At 46.5% G+C, this 17,964-nt stretch overlaps 1 protein-coding gene across 1 annotated transcript in view; it reads right to left on the bottom strand.

The window, feature by feature from the left end:
* Window positions 1–17,964, bottom strand: part of LOC127061041 (uncharacterized) — a 59,066-nt gene that overhangs the window by 15,482 nt on the left and 25,620 nt on the right. The window lies entirely within an intron of this gene.

Here is a 17,964-nt window from a genome sequence, read left to right as displayed (position 1 = left end):
GCACTCGCAGTGCAAAGGGCACCCACGAGAGCTTGAAACACACACAGCCCCAGGTGCCACAAAGAAGCCCAGCCTTGTTCTTTCTCTGTGCTGACAGACTGACCTCAGTCCTCACTGAAATGCCTGAAGCTGAGGGCTGCTGGGAGCTGAGTCATGAACCAGCTCCATTACCAGGGCCATCTAACAACTGCCCCCTGCAGTGAGCAGCAGCTGCTCCAACTCCACCATCTGCTCTGGCAGGAAGGGCTGCAAGGGACAGAGCTCCCTACGAGGCCTGCAGGCTGCACCAGCTTGCCTAAGGAATGGATCCAAAGCGCTCCCTCTCTCCTCTTAGGTCTCCCCAATCAGGCCTCATTCCAGCTTTCCCTTCTGATACTGGACTTACTGTGATGTTTCACTTGGTTGGCCTCTGATGTTCTGCTCCTTGTTTTTCTGGTGGGTCAGCACCAATACCAGCAGACTGGTACTATATTGAGTCAGTGATCTGGACTTCTAGCCTGACCTTTTGCTCTTTTTTTCCCCTGTTCCTTCAAGAGTCACTCAGCCTGGCCTCCTCTGTCAGCCTGCAGCAAATTTATCCACCGACTTCAGCACAAAGCTGGGACACCTGACTTGGTGACACAACTCCCCCAAGGTCAGATTTATTCCTTGCTCACTTGCCACGGCAGAGGACTCAGGGTCAGAGCCTCTGGAGAAGCGTGGAGGGCAGGGCTCTGGCAGATTGTGCCAGTGCAGAATTTGAACTCAAGGCACCAGGAAGCACCAAGCCTGCGCAGAGCAGCCATCTCACACCTCTCTAAACCAGTGGGGGCTCTGTCCTTACCAGGCTCCTCAGGCTCCTGGGAACCTCTCCTGCAGCTCTCGGTGCCGGATTCAGCTTCCTCTGCTGCAGCTCTGTCCACAGGCTCCCCTCCTGAAGAATCGGGGGCAACACTGACGTTGTCCTGAGCAGAAAAACAGAAAGAAAGAAACCCAAAGATGACTCTCTTTTTTGCTGGAAACACATCAGGGATACGATAACTCTCCTTCTCCACTCCCAAAGGACATGGAGCACAGATGAGGGAACACTGCCCACACGGTTTACATGAGGAGCTTTTTAAACTCAGGATTCAGGTGGCTAAGGTGAAACTGAAGCTCTTACAAAATGACCTTTGAGACAGAGAGCTGCTGCTCCAGCCCAGCCCCACCCACGGCTCTGGGAGCACCTACACGCACGGCAAGGTTCACAAAGCAGCAGCAGCAGCTGCAGACCAGCCCTTCCTTGGCCTTGGCCTTCCCACCCAAAAGAGGCACAGCCCACACCTGCTGCTGGAACAGAGGCACCTCTGGAATGCCCCTCCCTGCACGGGACCATTGGCCTTCAGTGGCAATTCTCCAAACACTCTTCTCCTCTTTCCCGGCAAGAAAAACCTCTTCTTCATTTCTTTTTCATTTCTTCTCTCAGAAATCTTTCTTTACCAAGACTATTTAAATAACTAATTAACGATGAAATAAGTTCAATTAAAAAAGCCTTTGCTTCTCCGCCATGTAAAAACGTTCAAAAGCTCTCAGTCCAGCCCCTTTTATCCCCATCCAATGGATTTACCTGAGCAGAGGGAGATCTTTCAGAGAGGGACATCCTGATCTCCCGAATCATTTTCTCGATGGCAAGGCCTAGATCTACTGGTGACCATTCCTCCTGCCCAGGTGCGTTCTCTGCGGAGCTGTGGGCCGTCATTGCTGCACAAGCTGCACTGCCGGCTGGAGCGCTGGGCCCTGAAGTGCCTGGGGTGGCTGCAAGAATCCAAACGCATTGGACAGGCTCCACAATGTGGCTGGGGGAAACAGAGCTCGAGTGCTACCGTGGATCAAACATCATGGGAAGCAGCCACGAAAACCAGGCAAAGAATCTTTTGGCCTCCTAAGTGCCCCTTCCCACTAGGCTTGACAACTTCTGGCCGACAATGACAGAGCCTTATGGAAAACTACTTCAAAGAGTCACTTTTCTAAATCTTTGGCAAAAGCGAGGCTAAAAGTCTTCTCCTACCTCCTGCGTCGTAAGCTGGGGGCTGCTGCTCCCTGGGGAGCTGCCGGAAGCTGCAGTGCTGGATGCCGGGCATATCGCGCTCGGCCGGAGGCAGCTGCTCCCCATAGAGCTCCTGCAAGCGGCTGCGGGGCCCCTCCCGGACGAGCGGCAGCGGCCGCTCCCCGTGCAGTCCGAGGAAACGGCAGGGCGGGATGCTGAGCACCTCCCGCTCGGCGGGCGGAGGCCGCTCCCCGTAGAGCTCCTGGAAGCGGCTCGGCCCCTCCCGCCGCGCAGGCCCCGGCCGGTCCCTGTGCAGCAGGTGGAAGCTGCAGGGCGGGCGCCGGGCGAGCAGCGGCCGCTCCCCTGGGGGCTGCTGCAGGCGGCCGGGCCTGGGGCTGCGCAGCTCCCGCCCGTCCGGCAGCGTCCGCTCCCTGTGCAGCAGCTGGAAGCCGCTGGGCAGGCGCCAGGCCGGCAGCGGCGGCCGCTCCCTGGGCAGCGGCGTGAAGCGACTGCGCCCGAGCCGCCCGTCCGGCAGCGGCCGCGCCGCGGGCACCTGCTGGGAGCCGCCGGCCGCTGCCTGTTGGCCGCGCTGCGGTGCTTGATGCGGAGCAGGAGGTGCGGGCGGTCGCGGCGAAAGCAGGGGTTGCTATAGTGCAGCCAGGCCCCGGCATCGCCCGGCGCAGCCGAGCCGAGCCAGCCCGGCACCTTGCGGAAGCCGTAGCGGTACAGCTGCCGCACGAAGCTGCGGAACTGCGTGGCCCGGAAGGTGTGCGGCTGCGGGGCCCGCCCATCGCCACCGCCCCTCTGGGCGTCGCCCGAGCTGAGCAGCTCTCGCTCCAAGAGGGAGCGGTCGATGAGCAGCCCCGTGGCCCGGCTGTCCCAGCGCACGGAGCGGACGCGGGGACTGTTGGCCAGGCGCCAGAGCTTGGCGGGAAAGGTGCTGGCGCGGAGCTCGGCGGGCAGCGGCAGCTCCGCCATGGCGTCGATCGCCGACTGTCGCCGCAACGCCCGCAGCGCAACGGCCGCGGCTACGTCGGCGGCGCGCGGCCTGAGGGGGGCGCTGCGCTCGGGCCCGCGCGCGCCCGGCGCGGGCCGGACTTGTCGGGGACGAGCGCGGCAGAGCCGGGGCTGCGGGCACAGCGCGGGCGGGGCGGCTCCGCACGGCCGGGGCAAACCCTCTCTTTCTCTGGCTGCGGTCATCCTTCTGCCTTTGCTTTGCAATGCAACCCCAAAGCACCAAGGCAACGAAGATAAAACAGCCTCTTCCCAGCCCCTCTTGATGCCCGGGGTTATTCCTTCCCAGGTCCAAGACTTCTCATTCCCCTTCCTTCCACTCCATCAGATTCCACTCAGGGCAGTTCTTTAGCCTAACATATCCCCTCTGGATGGCACAAGCATTTTTGCTGTCAGCTGCTCCTGCTACTTTTGTGTTCCCTGCAGACTTGCTGACGGTAAATTGCTCCTCCAGGCCGGCCATGAGTGAAGACATTAAAGAGCATCTGCCCCAGCATCAGCCCCTGGGGGTCAGAGCACCCGGGACTTGCCTCCAGCTCTACTTTGTGCCACTGATGACAGTCCTCATCCATTTTTCAGCCTTCCTCGCTGGGCATTTTGGTAGTTTGTGTTTAAGGCTGCTGTCAGAGGCTGTCTCAAAGGCTTGGGTAAAGCTGGGGTAGACATCATCCATTGCTCCACCCATATCCATCAGTCTGGCTGTCCTGTCACGGGCATCGGGTAGGTTAGCCATTACTCCCAATCAATTTCTCCATTTGTCTGGAATGGTTTCCAGGATCAGTTACTCCATCCCCTGTCAGGGGATGCAGGCAAGGCTGACTGACCAGTATTTTCCTGTCCTTCTTAGTCCCTTGGAAGAAATCAGTCTATTAGAGCAATTCTGGCTGTTTCTAGCTAGGCAATTCCAGTACAAATAACCAGCAAGAAAAATCAAGCTCTGAATATAGTCTATCAAATTCTTCTTCAAATGTCTTCTTAACTGAATATAATTATAAATATTTTTCCAAACACAAGTAACTTAGATTTTCTTTCAGGGTAAGACTGAGATGATAGGACTTGAGAGCTTCCAGAATTTTGATATTTTTGTTGTCTCCAACTGTTTGGAAAACTGTTCGAACACGGTGAAGACGCAGTGCTTTTGAAAATGTCATTCTGAAGTTTCTATGCTTGTATTACATATAAAAGTATCTGCAAGGATTATAGGAAACCTGTAGCAAGATTCCTTCCTTTCAAAATGAATAAATGCCAGACTGTGTATGATCTTTGGTTTTTTATCTTGAGTTTCTAATTCCCACTTTTTTATACGCATGTGTATCTTTTAGTACTGTCATGGTAACATACTCTGTTTTCCTTCAGATCCCAAAATCATCAGTGCTCAGAACAGCCAGTGGAGAAGTAATCAATATTCCTTTTGACCTCTTTTATTTCATAATAAACTCAGACACCATTGATCTTTTGGGAATCCAGGACAATGCAGGGAAGATTCAGTTATCAAGCCCTGTGAATTCTCTCTTCTCTCCTTTTCCATTCCCCTTGTCCTTCATCTCTTGCCTGACCTCAGGGCCCTTTCCCCTCGTGCCAGGCCCTCTGTTTGCTGCAGGGCAGTGAAGCTCTCAGCTGTGGGTTCCCCAGCATGGCAGCTCCAGGCTGGGAGCAGCAGAAGCCAAGGGGGGCTGAGAGCTCAGACACCCCCTGGGCCAGCTCGGCTTTCAGCTGCCAGGGCAGCACGGAGGGAAAGGGGCCAAGAGAGAGGTGAGGACGCTGCCAGAGCAGCCCTTGGGCAGTGCAGGGTGAGAGTGGCTTAAAGTGCAGCTGAGCCCCACTGCGGGGGCACAGGAGGCTGCTCTGCCACGGCCGGGGCTGTGCCATCCATCCAGGCAGAAAGGCAGTGCCAGTGGGCTCTGATGGGGGAGAGCAGGCTCCATCCATACCAAAACTTGGTCAGTCCTGCTAAAACCTCCCTTTGTCTTTCTGACTGAACATTGAGAATGGCTTGGAAGGCAGAATGGAACTGACACGAGACAATTGATTTTAACTTGTCAACAAATTTCGTACAGGTTTTTTGTTTGCGTGGGGGTTTTTAGTTTGCTGCCGTGTTTTAGTTGGGTTTGGGGTTTTTTGCATGTGTGTGAGGCTTAAATGTGTCCTAAAGTTCTTGTGCATTTATGAGGCTGTAGAGTGGCCTCCACGGGGATCTCCTTGGCTCTGCACAAGCCCAGAGAGCAGCACTGGCACCTCAGTCCGAGCACAGAGGAGCACAGGATGATCTGCAGGGTGGTCTGTAACAATAGGCACTTTGGGCTGTTGTCCAGTGGGTAAGAACAACATCCCCTCTTCTTCAGATTCTCCTGAAAATGCCCACTGTGCTTGTTTTGTATGATGCAGCTCTCTTAATCCCCTATTACACTGTATCTGCAGGAGCATTCACACAGATGTTTGCTAAAACAATTCTGCTCCAGCTGAAAAGCACCAGGTACCCTGAGCAATAGCAGTAGGTAAATGGACATAGAGAGACTTCAGGAGCAGAAGCAGCATTAAATGCATGATGATTTTGGAGATGTGAAAATACAGAAATCCACCTGTGATTGCACATCCCACACATCTCCACTGGGTTCTGCAGAAGGGCAGCAAATAATGCCCAGGTGTGGAGACCATGAACTGGTGCTGCACTTCTTTGTCATTTGGCAGAGCTGTGGGAGGCAGGGATTAAGGGTGACTTTGGAACAGGAAGAAGAAAGGGACAGACAAATCCCAGGTGGAGACAGAGTGGCACTGCTCTGCTGACCCAAGCAGAGCAGGGAACAAGTTGGAAATGAGTGTGGAAAAAAGTGTTTTGTAGAAGGAAACCATGCTATATAGGCATCAGTGTTAGAAAAATTCCTTTACATGTGGTTAGTTTCCAAACATACCCATGAACAAATGAAAAACCTGCACAACTCTATATATGATTAAGCAGGATACTCTGTAGATTCTCGCATTAGCACTTGCATAGTTATATATCATACTTGCAAACATTTAAAGATCTTTGATCTCTGTTTGCTTCCTTAAAACTCACCAAATGTAATGAAATTCCCTTTGACACGGCAGAGCCTGCTGTGTGGCCCCGCAAGCCATTCCTTGCATGCTGACAATCATCTTTTCCCTGTCTGTAAGAGTCACTGCTACTATTAATTGCTTATCCAAACTTGAAAGGTTTCATGAGTCACTCTGAAGATAAAATAAATACTAAGGAGCCAATTTGAATGGAATTCCTGTCCTCTGCCTCTTAAAGCTGCAGATCTGTATTTATTACCTGTCAGAATTAAGTCTTGATGCCTAAAAGGTGGGAAAATACGAAATATGCTGACTAGATCACCATGTTTCAAGGGATGATTGCATTTCAGTCTTATTTGACCAAATCAGTGATCAGAGCGAGAAAGAACTCATCAAGTACAGCAGAGAAAGCAGGTGAAAGACATGTCTAGGTCTGCTGCAGCTGGGGTCACAAATGAGGTGTGTGGGTTTTGAAGTAGAGAAGGGATTCCAGATCAGATGATTTTAACTAACTTGCATTACTAAATGCATGATCTTCAAACAAACACATTGGCAACGGATATCACAGCATAAGAAATGCTGGTATTCCTTGCATTGGGCAAAGGATGGGGAGAAGGAAGGCATGGAGTTTCCAGGAGTATCCAAAGAAATCCACTTTATTCTGGATCAGTATGGCATTTTCATGAAGCAAAAACAATAAGTGGAGGGCTCTTCAATTTTTTCAACCCATTCAATTTTTTACTAAAATTCAGTGAAAGATGCTGTTTTGGAGTGTAAAATCTTTCATGTTGAAAACATGAGTGTGCTGAGAGATTTTGCAGTCTGGGCCAATGATAAATCACTGTTGAAAATCCAAGTCTAAAACTTTTCAAATTAAGTGACCCAGGATGAAGTAGGAAACACAAATCCTTCTCTTGAACCTGAACTTGCCTCTTCTAGCTCATTCCTGAAAGTGGCAGGCAAAGAGGATCCCACAGAAATCAGAGGAGCATCAGGGTCTATTCCTAAAAGGCAAGTGCAGATTTGAAAGAACTTGGGAATTAGAGGGACATCATTGTGTCACTTGTGAGTCCAAGTGTTAGTGAAGAACCCTTTTGCAAAGAAATGCCAGTTTCTCTCCAGGAAGCTGAGCAGCAGGATAATATGGCTCTTGGAGCGGGCATGTATAAAGCAGATAAAGCTTTTATATAAAGGAAATTTGTGGGGATGAACCCTGGTGTTCACTGGTCAGAGGAGGTTGAAGAACCCATTTGATCGGACTCTGGCTCTTAGTAAGAAAGGGAGAAACCTCTCTTTATTATATCGGGCCCAGCTGTTTGTGGAGGATTTTTTGCAGATCAAGGAGTTTTTACAGGACAAAGGCCATGTTCAGGCGATGCACAATCCAGCCTGCTTGGGATAATGGACAATGGACATGTTCACAAACAATTAATAATGGACATCTTCAGAAATGGGGTTGGTACACGCTTGAAAAAGATAAAAGGAGAAGAGTCATGAGGACTCAGCAAGTTTGTCAGTGAGCTTGGGAATGTGATAAAAAAGAGAAGTCATGGCTGGGCCAGAAGACCTCCGCAAGACGTGTGAAAAATCAGATGATCCAATCAGCATCCAATTTTAGGCATGTGAACAGCTAGGGTTAACCAGTCACGGATTAGCTAGAGATGCATGGACAGTAGAGAATTATTACAAATAGTGTCTTTTTAGGGATAATAAACTTGGCTTCACTGGATAAAATTGATTATGGTGAGGTGTTCCTGAACCTCTTCACCCCGCAACAATGCATATTGCAAATCATCAGAATTCTTTATTGCCCAATCAAGATAATCTCTTTTCAGTGATAAACAAATAACTGCAAATTCTTGACCTGCTAACCTTAACAATCTTGTTCTGGCCTTAATAACTATTTTGTGATCATGTCTAAAACTGTAAAAATAGCCTTTGAAACCTTTAGGGAAGAAAAACCCATTCTATTGTCAACAAAAGATCTCTCTCAGAAGGGTCCCATTGAAAAATGAGACCATAAAGTCACATTTTTTAACGAAGGAAGTCCAGGCTGAAGAGGTCCCATGTCTTCAATCACTTCACTGATCTTCCTCCGCTTGTGAAGCAACCTCCAGGAGTCCGATGTCTTCCTGTGGATGATGAACACTGGTGAAGTCCAGGGACTGTTCACGTGTGATGTGACCTTGTTACCTGTGCTCCTTTACCAATCTTTTATGATATTTAACTTTTCCTCTGTTAAAGGCCATTGATCAATCCTTATAGGACAATCAGTTTTCAAGTTCAGCTTTCAAGTGGCAGGTTTCGACGTGGTTTCCATCACAGGCCCACTTCCAGTTTTTCTCCCCACTTGCGACAGGAAGTCTCTCCCCCAGACGATGAGAGGCTTCTGAACAACAAAAGGACGCACCGTCGCTGTCCTTCCTTCAGTACCTCTGCTTTAGGCTGTGTTTTGTTTTTCCCTCTCATCACTCCCGTATCTGATACAGAAGAACAGGTAGTGTTGTCACGGTAAGGAGCTGTTCCGGGAGCCCTCCCAAGAAGGGCGGGGGAGCAGAGCTCCAAGTTCTTGGTAATGGGAAGAAAGCCAGAGCCCACTAATTAGCATCTCAATTCACTCAATTGGACCTTTTTAGGGTCATACAGATCGGGCTGCTCTCCAGCAGCAGATTCCAAATTTGTGTTTGTGACACTTTCCAATGGACTGTTACAGGTTCCACACCGTATTCCCGCCTGTAGCAGGCACAGGGCCAGCTACGGCTCCATGGAGGAATGTTTAGAGGTAGGTATTTGCTGAGTCATAGGAATTGAATAAGAAGTCCTCCCTCTGGTCCTCCAGGCCTGCTTATCTCTCTGTGACCCCATAGCCTAGTTTCCCTAACCCTTACAACTGGTCAGTTTCCAAGCCCCCCTAACCCTTTAAAAGGGGCTGTCTTGGCCCATTTTGTTAGAAGAGCTGCATTCGGACCCTTTGCGAATCCCTCAGAATAAACCATTTCAGAACAGCCAATGCACCTTCTCCTCTCTCCCATCTGCCTTCCTAGAAGCCACGGCCAGCCAAAGCCCCTAGAGCAAGCTAAAGAGCTGAAACCATAGAAGAGCTGATATCACTAAGAGCTGACAATCACTGAGCTTGCTAAGGGGCCACGGCTGTGCCACAGTCTGGCCTAGGGCACTCAGCCCCCGAAGGGCTGAGGTATCCGGCCTTGAGACTGCTTGCCTGGGGCGCTCCGACCCTACAGGGAATCAGCTGTCTGGCTAAGAAGCTAGCCCCTGTGCCTTCAGTATTTTACACCCGCCTGCAGGAATGGAGCTGGAAAACTCTCAGGTCCAAGCTGCGATTGCAGCATTCTTTTTCCCCCCTCCCCAGCAGGCTTCAAGGCTTCTAAATGAACTGTCTGTGTCTCCAGAGGAACTCTCTTGAGCTCTCCCATCTTTGCCCCATCCATCTCTCTGGGCTGAGCCATCCCTGCCCTGCTCAAGCCCTGGCTGCTGCCTGCCACCTCTCTCCTCACCCCTGCCCGCTCCCCTGCAGGCAGAGACAAATCCAAAGCCCCCTCCCACCTGCTGTAACCTGAGGCTGAGGAGTTAAAAGTGGTGAAAATCCTTCAAGAGGTTTGGTGGAGGAAAAGAGTCCTCAGAACAGCAAAGCAAAGTGCCCGCCTGAGCCCGATCCAAGCGGTGACTTCCCGGCAAAGGGAAGTGGTGGTAGAGGTGACCCTGCAGCCCCTGGGCCAGGCAGAGCGGATCCAGAGTTCCCCTTGGCAGACCCTGCCTGCACAACTTCAGAACAAGATCCGGCTGCATCTTTTTTGGAAGAGAAGCAGGGCACAGAAACAGCAGCTCCTCTTTTGTTCAGCTTCCCCAAACTCCCATCTCCTGGACCCGTTTGACTCCCAACCTACCCAGAATATGATCCCTGACCCCCCACACTCTCGGAACACAAAAAAATCCTGAACACTTTCCCAGGAATTCCAGGGGTGGATGATTTCATGGAGGAATGGGAGGACAGCCTGTCGCAACACCAGTGATGCAGGGAATCCCAGAAAGAAACAGAGGACAGGACTGAAGATGGAAGCTGATCTGATTCCCCCTCCCGGGGATCAGGGTGCTGTCCACACTGCCTGGGGAAACCCCGGACATGTCAGGAGAAGGGAAGGAATCCCAAATGAAACCCAGGACCTCCTCAGAGGAGGACGAAGGCCTGGCACCACTTGGAATTAAAGTCCCAAAACCAGGTGTTCTGTTTTGGTGTTTGAGAAAGTCTCTGCTCCAATCATTCTGTTCAAAGCTCTCCATTGAAGTTCTGGAGACAGGCATTTGTTTGACCAAAGTCTCTTCATTTTTAAGACAGACTAGTTTGTAAATTTTCCAGTTTATTTAGTCCTAAAATTCAAAGGTAAAAGCAGACTTCAAGTCTATATTTTGAGTATTTGCTTTTACCCAGATTAATAAGTCTTTTAGTTCATGTTCTGAGATGTCTGAATGTCCTTTATCCTGTAAAATTGTCTCAAGGCAGTAAGAGCCTGAATGAGAGATGCGGGACTCCAGGCGGCTCTTCAAAATGCAGTTTATTACACCCAATTGGTTACAGCAGTCCAGGGTCATGGGCGACACAGCCTGTGCCTACAGCTGTCAGCTCCAGCTGCAGAAAAGCCGGAAGACACTTTAAATTTTGTTACAATTCATTATATATTTTTCTTTGCTGAGCATCTTAATACAGAAGAACCAATCTATACCCTAACTTACCTATAGCCTGTCATAGCTACTATAATTAAAACATTCATGATACTATTCTCCAATCACTAAAAGTCAGTACGTTACATTTTAAGCTAGAAGTTGTTTTTCAGTTTTCTTGCAGTGGAAAATTCTGAGACCTTTTTTCTACTTGAAACATCGGGAAACTTGTTTGCCTCTGCTACCTTTCTCCTTGGTAAAAGCATCTTGTGTTTTGAGATGGGTTTATCCTTCGTTCTAAGTCATAAAAACCCCTTCTAACTAACATATCCTTTGCATTCTTAGCTATCCAGTAAGACTGGCTCAGCAATTCTTTTCTTCTATATCAAAACTTGCTTTCATTTCCATTCCTTCTTCAGATTCTACATTCAAAAATCTTTCTGCCAAACATACATATCTGTGAGACTTTCTTGTCAAACTTTCTTCCTTCCCAACAAAGCTGGTAAAAGATGTTCCATTCTGTTTTAGATAGATGGTTTCCCATCTCATTGCCAAGGAGCCTCTAAAGTTGCTACTTAGTAGTTACAAGAATATCAGCTATAGACCACAAAGGGGATGATCAGTTCTTCCTTTCAACAGCCTGGGCCCCAGGTAATGGAACTGTCCACGGTTTTCTTTTTAATTTTTTATTTTTCTCTAGGCTGGAAATCTCCCTCACACATGAGGAGCACCATCTATTGCCAGCTGGGGCTCTATGTACAAAATCAGGAACGGGACGGGACGGCTGAGGAACGCGCCTCGAGCTGTTTGATTTCCAGTGTCAGCCTCATTACATGGTTACGCCAACGGGAAGGTGCCAGCAGCTCACGTCCCCGGCAGCAGGCAATGAACTTAATGGTACAACTTACTTTAAAAGGTTTTTGACCAGTCACACAAAGCAAAAGCATATTGACAGTAGTTCTACCCAACCACTATAAGCACACGTACCTTTTCTTAAAGCAATGCTTGCTTATTTTGAATACAATGCCTGCTAGTAAGCCTTAAAACACAATGCACAGAGCTGCTCCATTATTAAACTTAGGACTTCCTAATATCTCACCAGATACACTTTTCTGTAGCTTAGGGAGTTATTCTAGCCAAGTGTCAATACACAGACCATTCTTCTACTTGTCCTTACTTTTCACTTGTTATATAACTTTTCTGCTGACAAATCTTATGGCTACTTAGCTCTAATCACAGGAGATTAGTAGATGATCTGGGTCCCAAGTGCAAAATAAGCATTCAAATTGTATTCATGTATTATTCAAAGCATGAGATACTTCAAGTATGAAAATATATGGTTAGCTGCCTCTCTAACAAAAAGTGTTTCCTACCTTAGGAGCTGGAGATGACTTCAACAATTTAGAAGTTGTTTATAAATCACTTGGGGTGTTTTCAACAGAGCTCTCCAAAGCTCTCCCACAGCTTTCTGAAATATATAAACAGTATTTAATCTATGAAACCATTTGTAAAAAGAAAATAATTTCTTATGCTCAATAAAAAGAAACTAATTTGTTCTTTATTCATAAAAGTCATCCTAATTTTACATAACAATGAAAAATAAAATAAAATAAAATAAAATAAAATAAAATAAAATAAAATAAAATAAAATAAAATAAAATAAAATAAAATAAAATAAAATCAGAACAATATGCTTCCATTTACAATGAGATTTTTATAAATCCTTTCTTGGCTAAGTCATATTTGATGGGATTTTTTAGCTCTTTCACCTGTACTTTCAGAATGCAGTCTGCTCAGCATAGTGAGTAACTTTCTACTAATTCAATCAGCTGTTCAACCACAGAGCACTGACAACTGCTTTTGTGAAATCCAGTATGAACTGACGTGGGACAGTCAATTAGAATTCAGTATTTGGTTAGAGATTCTTATGCACACAACATCCAGACACCTTGCCAGTCAGATTGTCTCAACACAGATGTGTGTCGATTTATTTTACCTGCAATTTGTTTATTTACCTTATCACAGAATGAGATGCCCACCAACTTAGGGACAAATTAAAACCATTGCCCTTCAGCAACAGGGGTATTCAGCCCTCCCTCTGCTGTCATTTTTTAGTAGCCTGCTGATTTTCTGCTTGTAGATAATTATATTAAAATGTGCCAAAACCCCATAGCATAAGTAGTGTAAACCCATCTCAGTACTTCTGTTTCTTTTCTTCCTAAGGGATGAAAATTGATTCTTCCATCCCTCCTTGCAGCCCTTTGACATCGACTACAACTGCTCCTAGTCACATCTTATGGGCACACAACAAGTGTGACAGGGCTGGCACAGGTTCCAACAGAACCAGCAGCGCAAACAGAAAATGCATAGGGATTTTTAGGAATTTTGTTGTCTGGTAAGTAAATTACCATGGCACTAATGATGTGGATTACACACACACAAACAAACAAACAAACAAACAAACCAAAAGCTGAGAAGAGATTCTCGATTTCCATAGATCAGAAAAACAACAACAACAACAAAGATAGATTGAAACTTTTAGTTATCAAGAGATGAGAAAAAATTAAAAAGCAAACAACACAACAAATCAATTCAGGTACACATTTGCCGGATTCCTGCCTGAGAACCTGTGAGACTGTGTGTTCTCAGGCTAGTCAAGACTTCTTTTATTCTCTAGACTGCCCTGTGAGCCACTGCTCTATTTCCCTTCTCTCCGGTTCTCCGTTCCCAACTGTGAAAAATGCCAATCACTTGTTTTTAAGATTTTAAAAGTTTAATAGTAATAAAATGGTTATAAAAGTAGTAATACTATTAGAGTAATAATAATTTGGACAGTTTGGATGAGGACAATATGAGACAACAAAAACAAAGAGTTACGGACGTCTGGGTACCTTTTTCTGGGCAGCACAAGCCCGAAAAAGGACCCTCGTTAACAAAGGATTAACTCTTTAAAGCAACAGCCTGTTGCATATTCATACACTTCATACATGATGCAGAAATTCCATTCAAACCAAGGATTCAGTCTGGTCAAGTTCAGGCACGTGCAGAGGCAGTGGGCAGCTTGGGTTCGGAGGGGCCCAGGGCTGCGTGCCCGAAGTGAAGGGTGGAATCAGACTCGGGGGAAGGAAGATGAGCTCGAGCTGGAGTGCCTGTGCTGCAAGGAGCACAAGCAATTCAGTCTTGCCAGGGTTTCTTAAGGGTGTGTTGGGGTTTCCCAGGTCATGTACGCATTTGGGGAAATGCCCTTGGAAGAGACGGGCTTGATTCCCAAGGAAACTGCTTCCCCAGGAGTCCCTGGCCAGGTAGGTGCAGCTGTCTCCCTTTGATTCCCTGTGTTTCCTTTAGTCCTTGAGGCCCCTTGCACTTGGCAGAGGGGCAGGGGAAGGATGTGAAGAGCAGCTTTGGCATCTGCCTGGGCCTGCAGAGACCAAAGCAAGCACCTGCAGCAGGGTTTGCTCCCCACCTTTGAGCACAGGTCTGAGCAGGATCATTTCTGTCCAGCCAAGAGCCCCAAAGCTCTCCTGGGGAGCTGTGAATTCAAAGGCCTCGATGCACGCATTAATGCCATCTCCCCTTGCTGGTGTGTTTTAACTCTTGGCAAGATGCCTCATGCTCAGCATTTAGAACCAAGCTTTCTCTCCTTTAGCAGATTTACACACACACACACACAACACAGACACACGTGGATATATAAATGTTTGTAATTTTATATGTTTGTAAAATTCATCTGTCTGAAGAAAGGGTAACCTTAAAAAAGTGTTCTTGTTTTACACCAGCATGGTTCCATAGAATTTTATTTCAAATTATTTTATGAGGTTCCTATTTTAGAAAGATATTTTGCTAAACGTATTAAGGATGAGAATTGCAGGGCTGGTTTAAATCTAATCCAAATTCTATTTCATTCTGTGCAATATTTCCATTAAATCTGATTAATATCCAGGAATAAAAAACTAGATTTCTCTTTTCCTCTCTTCTTCTTTTTCTAGGAAACAAGACACGTGTATAATTTTGATTTTTATTTTCAAGACAGTAATCCACTGGACTAATTGATACCTTGGAACTTCTTTCTCATTTGCAACTACCCACGTCTCTCAGGAACAGAAAGGTTAAAGGAAGGGAAGAGAGCAAATCTTTTAAAGCAATGACCTGAGAGGTATTTTACATCACTTTTTAATCACTCAGTTAAATACACATATATTACCTAAAAATCATAAGTATAGGTACTTGGTAAGCTGTCACAAGCCGTCCCTATGGACAGGTTTCATGGTGGTTTGTAAGAGATCTCAGGGTGCACAAAACACGACACGGGACAAGGGGGTTTTGCAGCAATAATCAAAACAAATGCACCTTTATTGAATGACCACAGAAAAATGCAATAGAAGGATTAAGGGAGAGAAAGAGAGAGAGATAGAGAGAGAAAGGGGAATATAGCTACCAAACATAGAGATGAAGTCCTTAGGTCCAGTCCAGTTGTGGATCCGCCTGTTACGTTGGGGAGATCTCAGAGATGCAGTCCATCTGTACTCCAATTATACACTTTTTGATGGGGAGAAGGGATTATTTCGAAACTGAATTTATTGTAAAGAGAATGGTATTTGGAAAAAGGGTACACACAGTCCATATCTCAGCGGGCGAGGGCCATTGTTTTCGTGGTCCAATGCCCGCACCTGCAACATCCATCTTGCTGTGGTCAGCTCGCCTCCCCCCCGCACTTCCCCGGGCTGGGGGCTTCGGTCTCAGTCCCCGAGAAATTTTTTCACATGGGCATTTCTCGTGTTTTTCTCTGGTGGAGAGGCTTCTGTCATCTCAGCTTGTCTGTCACAGTGGCTGTAGATGAACGAGAAGGGAGTTCTGTGGGGGACCACCCAAAAGCTCAGGAGAAGTCCAGCCAGGCCAAGAGGTGGGACAGCTTCCAAGGCTATTGTTGCAAAAGGGCACAGTGCCCCTTCTTCTCACTGGGCTCAGTGTAGCATGCAGCATGCACCTGTGAAAACAATAACTTAGCAATGCTCTCAGGTCTCAGGGCCTTCGTGTAACTTTCTCCTACAAAGCCAGAGATCTTAGACAGGGGAGTCTTTTCTTCAGTGGTCCACCAATGACAGTTGTGAGGCAGATGAGGGATATTTTAGAGAGACTCTCAGAGTTGCAGTAGCAGCTGAAAAAATGCGATACATAAACAAGTTCTCATCTCCATTTTTTGCTATCCTCGTGTTCTCTTCTTTCTCAGTAGAATCGGGAAGAGAAACACGGCTGTTCTTTGAGAAATTAATCAGTTAAAATATTGACAACCCTGAAGTTTGATTTAGGAGAGTACAAAGAATAATTTTAATTGTCACAAAGAAAAACAAAATTGACACCTCATCTGTGGTAAACACCAGGCATTGTCACCAGTAGGGTTGCACAAACTACCTGTAGGATGTTGTCTAGCAGTTAATATGAAGATCTCATCAATGGTGGGGATAAGAGACGCTGACCCTTGAGGATTCAAAGAATCATTTGATAGCAATAAGAGAGCTTATCTTGCTCATCCTAGTTACACTTATAATGTGTTATATATAGATTAGATTTATACTGATTGAAAACTCATCACTTCTTGTATGTTGCTGAATAATTAATGCTGATTATTCTAGTCTCAGCCCACAGATGTAAAAGACAAACCCATTGCTACAGCTTGCAGTATGGAACCAGTATCGCTTGATTTGTCACTGAAGTATCAGAAAGTGCTGTAAATGACATCGACTGCCATCGGAGGCATTCCCAGGAGCTGTGCAACATTGCAAGTAAACACAGGTCTGATTTGCAGTCTGTCAGCAAATTTGCTGAGAGCAAAACAAATCTCTGAAATTGCCACGCCTATAAAGGAGAAAATGTGCCAGTAGCAAGAAACAGATTAACAGATTCTGTAAGAAATCATCAAATGACAGCTTAGCAACGTGATGGAGAATTGTAAACCTGAGTGGCCAGTATCATCATATCCTGTTTAGAAAGGCAGAAAAAGTCAGTACATTACAAAGTTGGTTGTTGTACTCATTTGTCTGGGGATTGCTGAGGCAGCAGCAATGCAGTTCAATAGCAAAGATTTGGGATTGTTCAGACCATGTGATAAAATCTCCTGATTATCCATGTGCAGCACATGGACCCTACAGACATGGGGTGCGGGGCCTCGAGTACAGGAGATGAGCTGCTGAGGTGGAAGGTACACTCATCTTCTTTAGATCTAGATCTAGATCAAGATCTATATCTACATGTGAAAATCTAGCTGAGCTCGGCAGCGTGAGGGGCTGCAGGAGATGTTGGCAGCTGCAGACGTGCTCAGCTGGCACTTCTGCTCGTAGCTCCCACGATAAACCCAAGAGGCTTTCTTGAGGAGGTCTCCATTGATGGGAACACAGCTTCATGAAGGGCACAGACTTTAGGAGTCTGACTTTTGAAACAAATTAATCCCTTTGCTGAACTGCACTGATATTTGGCAGGTATGAGTGGTTACAGTGAAACTCACTGAAGGAGAGGGTCCCACATGTATGTGATGTAGCAATAAAGGCCAAAAAACCACACAATTGGGATGCACTTTCTGACTCTTCTCTGTGAGCTGTCAGCTCTTTTTGTCCCTACTCATGTGACTGCTAGAAGAATAGAAAGCAGAACAGCAAATTCAATTTTAAGACTGGTGTGCAATACAAAGTAAGTCTTACAGAAAGCACAGGAATGATTGTGATTTATAAGCATGTATCTCATTTTTATTGGAGAAAACAGAGACTGATTACAAAGGATATGCTGACCAGTTTAACGTTTTCTCTGTCACCTTTTCACAAAGCATGCAGTTTCCAGCCCACTGCAGTCAGCAAGAATCCTTTCACTGACCTGAAGAGGACCAACCTTTTTATCATAATAGAAGGTGCTTTTGCATGGATATTTATTAACGATGTGATAGCCAGTCTTGTCTATTTTGCATTTAGTCGGGTTTTTCTATCATTCCTTTCAGTCAGCGACTTCAGATGAGCAGACTTCAGATGCCTTCACAAATTGCTTGACATGGTTTCACACCATTTGATTCTGTCTGTATTTAACATCACTCTTTGGACAGTATTAACTGTACTTCGTACTTTTCCTTACTTTATTTTTGCAGTCTTACTTAAAAATAAATATGAAAAAAAAAGAGATTAAAACCTGTACAAGTTGAAATAAAAGTTACGGAGTCGTGGCCATTCAGTGTATCAAATGGGTTAATATTTCTA

Source organism: Serinus canaria, chromosome Z, assembly GCF_022539315.1.
Source record: "Serinus canaria isolate serCan28SL12 chromosome Z, serCan2020, whole genome shotgun sequence".
NCBI classification, from domain to species: domain Eukaryota; kingdom Metazoa; phylum Chordata; class Aves; order Passeriformes; family Fringillidae; genus Serinus; species Serinus canaria.
Note: the sequence above shows the minus strand (reverse complement) of the source record. Positions and strands in the feature narration are given on the sequence as shown.